Source organism: Dermacentor andersoni, chromosome 1 (genome assembly GCF_023375885.2).
Source record: "Dermacentor andersoni chromosome 1, qqDerAnde1_hic_scaffold, whole genome shotgun sequence".
Taxonomy (NCBI): Eukaryota; Metazoa; Arthropoda; class Arachnida; order Ixodida; family Ixodidae; genus Dermacentor; species Dermacentor andersoni.
Genome location: NC_092814.1, coordinates 187,953,227 through 187,960,970, shown reverse-complemented (window position 1 = coordinate 187,960,970; position 7,744 = coordinate 187,953,227). Strand labels below are relative to the sequence as shown.

The 7,744-nt window shown below is 45.5% G+C and overlaps 1 pseudogene; it reads right to left on the bottom strand.

The window, feature by feature from the left end:
- Window positions 1-4,522: 4,522 nt before the first annotated feature.
- Window positions 4,523-4,704, bottom strand: LOC126547472 (U2 spliceosomal RNA; annotated as a pseudogene).
- Between the last annotated feature and the right edge of the window lie 3,040 nt (window positions 4,705-7,744).

Here is a 7,744-nt window from a genome sequence, read left to right as displayed (position 1 = left end):
GGTTTATATTTGGCACTTATGAGATTGATCATTTGTTACACTCTATAAGTATCTTAATAAAATTCAAAAATCTGAAACGGCCGAAATGTTAACAGGCTGACAATGTTGATAGTTGTATTTTTGAAGAAAAAAAAATCACCTAAATTTACATACAGTCACCCAAACCTTTCTCACAAAGAATATTTGTCACAATTAAAACGTTCACGAACACCAATGTTATGACAAATGTTTGTCATAACAAGAAATAAGAATTTTAAAGAAGTTTTTCTTACTCTATTAGTTGCAGGTGCAAATTCCAAATATGCGTTTGTTAGGCGACATTGTTAGGCGACATTTATATTGTTTCGCTGATAATGAGAGCTATTTCTTTTGACAGTCAGAGTCAGCAGAATGTCAAGAAATATGTAGAAATACGCTGATTGCATCATCAAGTGTGCGGCGGAAGAAGACAGGCAACAAAAATTTAGAACTTCATTGTTTTCAACCACAAACAAACTGTTTCTGCACGATCGAGCTTTCTCTCGCCGTTTCGCCATGACTATCCCTCTCAACTGTCCGCCTGGACCTCCACGATCGTTCAGGATACGGCACGCCCGTTACACTGCGTTGCAAGGCTTCATTCAGATTGTGTTAGCGCACGGAGGCACCCGATATACAGATTGTGCGAGCAATTCGACGCAGCTTCAAACATATAGAGAGCCTGCAAGTTGGATACCTATTTATGTGACTGTATATATACTTATTATTTATTTATTGCAGCACTGATTTCAGTTATGGAAACGTTTTTCTTTGCATGAACAAAGTTCTTCCCAGTTTTACAGGCCCACGCCTGTTAAACTAAATGAAACTGTGAAGTGGGCTTCTCCCCGCATAACCTCTACATGTGAAAAAGCCAACTCTTAAGTTAGCTCTGCACAGCCATAGAGCTATTGAAGTGTGTGCGTTAAGTAATTTTAAAAAATGCTTACTTTTTCTCGTTACCTGTAACGTTTCATATTTTTATTCCCGCCGGCCCCCGCTCGGTCCTCATTGCCCGAAAAGCTCTCCTCCGGCGGGACACGCGAGCTCTCATCCCCCCTCATGCCGCCTCTCTTACGCACAATCTTGATCGCATGGAACAATTCTCTCTCCGTAGCCTTCTGTAGCCTGGGTCGTTCTCACACCAGCCATCTGCTGTACGTGGCGTCAACTACGTGAAGACAACGTCCAATATTCGAAGTTCTCAGCTCCTGTTGTCTGCAGTGGAGGCCTGTCATCTACTTTGTACGTGCCCTGGGACATTCACAGCTCGCGAAAGTGTGCTTAGAGGCGTGGAATTGAGAACTGACGAAAGATCATCGACGGATCACAAGCGATGGATCTTAGACAATGCATTTTATAATTCCCGGCGACGCCATATGCACAAAATGGGACTCTATGCCTACATATTTCATTTCCAAATTATGCCGCCTGGAAACGCAGGCGAAAGAAAAAAAGTTAAAAAATACAACCAACTAGTTATTGTATTAGTCCAAGGTTATTATCGAAGAATAAACTGCATCATAAAAAGAAAGTGTCGACTTATCTTTGAGAATTTTATGTTCCTAAATTGGTTACAGCGTGTGAGCGATATGCAAATATGCCACGGAATGGTCGATCATTTATGTCTCTCTTCTCCAGTAATGAACTCTTTGTGCTTAACATAACAGTCGAGCGAACCGTTGTTTTTTTGCCTGTCATGGTTAAGTGAGACGGTAAAACACCGCAGCTTTCTGAAGCCCTTCCCGTAGTCAACACCATGACGCTTGACAGTGCTTGCAGCCACATTTTGAAAACATGCACTCAGTATGCATATGCATCGTAATGACGTAACCTGAAACCCTCATCGTTGGAACGTTTATCATTACGACATATTTTGCGCCGACACCGAACGTAAATATAGGAGTCGAAATGTATTTAAAGTTGTCAAAAAGCAAACACTTTTATATAAATATTACGATGCAGTTGTTCAAAAATAGGGCCAAAAATAATGAATTAAAAAAAATTGAACTGGAAACGCCTGACTTTACATAGCATATGGGCTATCACGTCTAAAGTAGAAGGACGATACTAACAGCTGGTTGCGGTCAGTACAACTACCATCCAGCGAGGTCCGGAATTTCGACACAGGCTGGTCATACACGGTTACGTGATTGGTTTGGTTCGTTTCCATAATTGCAAATGACGTGCTCGTTGAGTGTGAATAATTAAGGCGTGTCTAGCCAGAGCTGGGCACAAAATAAGTTTCTACTGTAATATTTGGGAAGCGCGGTTGCACATACATACATAATGTGGTCCGAACCATACGGAACGGTAGTGTACAGCCAAGATGCTTCTCAAGCGCGTGGCTTAAAAGCATTTTGTGTAATTGTCTTCCAGTCCTGCTTTATGTAACTGCCTGTCGCTGCGTGAGAGCTTGTATTGAGGACGAGAAACTTATTATTTAAGCGATCCTTCCAGTTTTAGTAAATATACAGGAGCGCAACCTAGAACATGGACGAAGAAAGAGGATGGGACGTGAATGGACGAGCTATGTGAACCTTACAGAATCACATATCTTCGGCGTTTTTTGTTATTTTTTTTTTTATATCTCTACGCAGTCGTTCGGAGGGCTTGTGGACACTCAAAAGGTGAATGATGAAGCCACACTCGGAAAACTGTGTAATTACATGAAACTGCCATGGTCGCTTAATTTTCACGCTAAGTATAACCTCGGCAGCGGGAAAGAGAATCACCGATATAACTAAACCAAATACGAGGCAAACTACGACCACAATATTGTCTATGTTAGGCTCTGCGTATTGAGCACGTATACAACGCTTGTGGTGCGCCGACTCTTCATCTTAACACGCGTAGAGCGATCATAAGTGCATAATTTGCGTCGTTTGTTGACAGCGCTGGTATCCTCAGGCAATCAACTTCTCACGAGTAACAGTTTTTCTTGCCATTAAGCGCGGAAATATTCAGAGCAACTCAACGGGCTTAATATTAAGTAAGGAGTGAAGCAGCCAAGAGCAACGGCCTAAGTACGGTTTTCTACTGTAAGTACGGCTTTCTGCTGCCTAATTCGACGTATCTTTTTTGCATACTTTTGAAAAAAGAATATAACGCAGGAATTACACAGGGTGTTCCAACTATCTTGCACCAAGGTTTAAAAATATGCGAACGCCACGTAGCTGGACAGAACCAAGGTAATTTGTTTGCCGTCGCTTGGAGACACTCAGATTATCTTTTGCATTCCGCATAACTACATAATTAGTCTTAATTATTTAATGAACTTCTCAAATATTATAACTAGATGAAAAGTGTCAATTAGAAAATTCTAGACCAACATGAAAAGCTCGCGATACAGATTTCTGTCGCTCAAAGTGTGCTACATAAACCTTTTTCCGAGCGTGAAAGAAGGCCGCGTATACGTGCAAAATTGCCGCGCGACTGGCCGCTCGAGGCATTTTGCGTGTATTCGCAGGCTTCGTTCACGCTAGGAAAAAACACTTTTAAAGAAAAAAATTATAGGGTTTTACGTGCCAAAACCACCATCTGAAAACACTTTTATGTAGAAAGTATGTAGCACGTATGTGTGTAGACGTACGTGTCATGTATTTTTCATACGTCTCAATGCGTTTCTCTCCCAAGCTGCACCACCGCCGCGCTATCCTACAAGTACTTCGCGGGTTAAAGACGGTGTCTGACTGCCTTTTTTCTTTCTTTTTTTTTTTCTGACTGGGATCGATGACTAGAGAGCTGCTATGGTGAAATGCAGGAAAATCACGGCAGTCATACCACTCCTAGCTATTTGCAAAGTGACTCCCTAAGTATCTGCGTTCTCGCTGTTTTGTCAAATGTCCAATACGAAACATGGGAGACATCACCAGCGCGAATTTCAAAGTACGCGCCATTCCGCAACACTTTCTGTTGGGGCCATCCGTACTTGACAACTATATTCAGTCAACGTCCTGCAAAAATAAAAACATCAGTCATCATCAAAAAAAGATTATCAAGAGATTATGCGCACCTTCTTTGTGGAGAGATGTTTGTGCACGGTCATGTAGAAAACCTTGTGCTGCATTTCGAAGAAACGGAGTTGGGAAGTTGAGTTAGTAAACACGACCACAGTAGCATAGCCGCTTTCCCGCAAGAAATGCCCAGTGTGTGCCTATCCCAACAATCTCATCGTCAGTGCCAAGAAAGAAAAAGTAGTAGCACTCAAAAGTTATCCTCCTCTCTTGTACACTTTTGTCTCGTTTTGTTTCTTCTCTTTATTTATTTGCTGACTTGGTTGCTTCTAGATGCGCATCATAACATTCCTTCATAAACAAAAGCAAAACCGAGGAGAGCTATTTTATGTTACTCAGTATGCGTAGTGTAATTCACAAACCAAACTTGTGCTTGCGCTTTCGGTTCTGCCCTTTTTTACGTACGTTTTACAGCAAAGCTGTATGTGGCTAGGTTCTGGAAAACATTGCTTGCGTCTATCGAGCCATGTAGATCGAAAATGTTTTCTCACACGTGGTCCGATCCCGAAGATAGTGCAAAACCGGGCCGACCCACTGCGGAGGTGAAACAGGCTTTAAACGCTCCACCACCTTGCAAAAATAAGTTTAACATCTTAGGTACACATACAACCCGTATCAGATATTAAGCTGATAAGAACAGATGCTACACTATGACCCGCGTCGCGACCATGTCTGCGTTCGCACCGCCCTCTCTTTGTCGGCGTTCCAAGCGCTTGCGCGTCTCCTTTCTTTCCGCTCTCCCGTGGTGACGGTCCCGTAAGCCTGCTGCCAGCCAAGACCGCGAGGCGGAAAGAAATGCGAACCGCTCATGTGGCCCCGATGCCACAAACTTGGAACGTTTCGCCGGAGCAACGGCCAGCTTTCAGAGGGTGTTTTTGGGGAACCAATTTGGTGTGACCTCTGTTGTGTGTGACCGCTTGTGGTTTTCGAGTGGCCTCCTAACCATTACTGCACTGCGGGACGCCGACCAAGCACGATCGCCTTGGTTATGGTGAAGCAGTGTGTGCGCTCGGAGTGCGGTGAGATGCGTGTCTGTTCTACGCACCGGGATTCGTTAGTAAAAGGTGTCCTGCCGCGTTTTGCAACAGTACATGGGTATGTATACCCCCCGGTACCTCATCATCCTCCGAGCCCCAACATCATGGAGATGCGACCCGGGGTGGAGCGACTAACCTAGTTTTGGTCTCCTCGCCTTCCATTTGCATACGGCGTTTGACGCGCGGCCGTGGACAGTTCGCCATTCAGGGACCCACATACACAGCTTGTTAAGAACGGCCAGCTGCAGTGCAAGTTTTGCCACCCAGTTGCGACTGTGAAGGCAACATTCCGGGAGCGTCACCGCCAACCTCTAGCCACGGCGTGACTAAGTCGACTTTGTGTCATGAACAATACGCGCATCCTCCACTCTCCGTCGCTTCAGCTAGGATGCGTTCGACTTTGTGCTGAAACCGTCACCGTTACGCTCTAGCCTCATCGCCGTTGTGACTGAAGGAGTTCGACAAAGCAGGCTTTGTGCGCAACAGCACAACGCCCACCTGATCTGCTACGGGTGGGGGAGTTGACGCGGGGACGCCGACGCAGGCTCCTTCCCACGCACCGACCAAGACGCAAGACAACGCGTTACTCGGAACGGCTCCGAGTTCTACGAAGCCCCTCTGACGTCGGCTCCGGACCATCGCACCGGTGTGTATGCGTGTGTGCGTGTGTGTGAGTGTAACCCGTCCCGGAGAGAGGCGGCCTGTTTAATATGACTGAACGAACGTTCGCGTCACCTTGTATCGGGAGAGGACCGAGTGTTTAAAACCGCTGTTGTGCGGCTGCTCAGGTCACTCTCTCTCAAGCAGTCATGTTAGACTGATATGAATGCTGTAAATAAATTCTTATTCCTTGCTCTCACCCGCCGTGGTTGCTCAGTGGCTATGGTGTTGGGCTGCTGAGCACGAGGTCGCGGGATCGAATCCCGGCCACGGCGGCCGCATTTCGATGGGGGCGAAATGCGAAAACACCCGTGTACTTAGATTTAGGTGCACGTTAAAGAACCCCAGGTGGTCGAAATTTCCGGAGTCCTCCTTTACGGCGTGCCTCATAATCAGAAAGTGGTTTTGGCACGTAAAACCCCATAATTTAATTTTTTTTCCTTGCTCTCGATGAGAAGCAGTCCTTCCCTTCATCAACGTCCTCAGCGTGGATAAGTTGGACGACGGCATGGGCCAGCTACCTTCTAATTAATGCCCGACTCCAATCTTGACAACGGATCACGAGCGATGGGATTGAACACCCAATCATAACAAGCTTCGCTGGTCATCGATCTTCACAGAGTGGAATGGCACTGAATTTTTTTAGTAGGTCTCCTGCCCCGTTTTGTAGTGCGTCTCGCCGGATTTTGGTGTGACAGCATTCTTTTTTCGACAGTGTCGACGTATCGTTCCGCGCAAGAGATACAATATCATGTCCTTCTGCTAAGCAACCAGCAGCGCTTGTAACGCAGGTGAAGATACCCGCAGTGTACGGCACGTGGTCGCTGCTTGAGTGCGCCTCGATAACAATATTAGCAGGAAAGGTGAGATGATCTCAGCAGGGGGTGTATGCGACAATTTTTTTTCTTGTTCTTTTAGCTTGTTATGCGTAAACTGAGCTCCCTCAATTACAGGATGTGGGCTCAGGCCTTGAAAAATACAGGGGCCGAATTCGCTAAGCTTTTCCTTCCTAAGCAGTCTTTGCCATTGGTCGGCCGCCTTCCCTAATAGTATCTCCAGAATCAGGACTGGCCGGAATTTCTCTTACGAACAGTTCTAGCTTAAGACCTTCTTGTGAATGCGGTCCCAGAAGCCATATTCACAAAAGAGCAACTACGCTAGAGCAGCTCGTATAAACAGCCGCAAGCTAATGTGATATCAAACATAATGTGCATAGCTAATGCTGCTGCCTAGGGGCGAATAGTTCTTGCGAACGAAAACCTTTGCATTTTAGGCCCCACTTCGGTCTATACTAAAAAAAAAAGTTCTAACGCTAGAATTTTTCATAAGAGGAAATACCAGCCAATCATGATGTTGGACATATTATTAGCGAAGCCGGCCGGCCCTTACGAACAGCTCTTACGAGCAGCTCTTACGAAAATAAAAAAAAATAACAGAACGTGAGCTGAGAACGTGAACGCGACATAACAGAACGTGAAGCCTGAGCTTATTAAATGTGACTAGAGGCAGGTTTTCATGGCGAACGAATTATTTATCACCTCAAGAACGACTTCATCGCTATGCGCACAAATTCGTCTTTGCCTGCTACAGCATTGTCTCCTGCAGCCTCCGAAACACACACACATTCAGGCACCACCACACTCTGAGTCTGCGCTGTGCGCCAAACACCGCAGGTGTTGCCAAACGCGGCTGTTACGTGGTAGCGGGGTGGCTAGTGCGTCCGGAATCCAAGTGCACATTGCTGTCGGATCAGGATTTTGGTCTCCAGCAATGTTCGGAATTGTATTGTTTTTCTTGATTTGCGGTGAAGGTGAGGCTAAGGCAGTGACGGTAACACTATAAGCGACGTAACGGAAAGGACGGACGGAGTAAACATAGATTTGACCTTTTCAGTTCTGCGGAATCCTGCAATTTGGAGAAAGTATCATTAAAGATAAAAAAAAAGAAAGGTTGTCGCCCACCCGAATCTAGCACGAAGCTACAAAGAAAACCTATACGGGTTTCTCGGAAGAA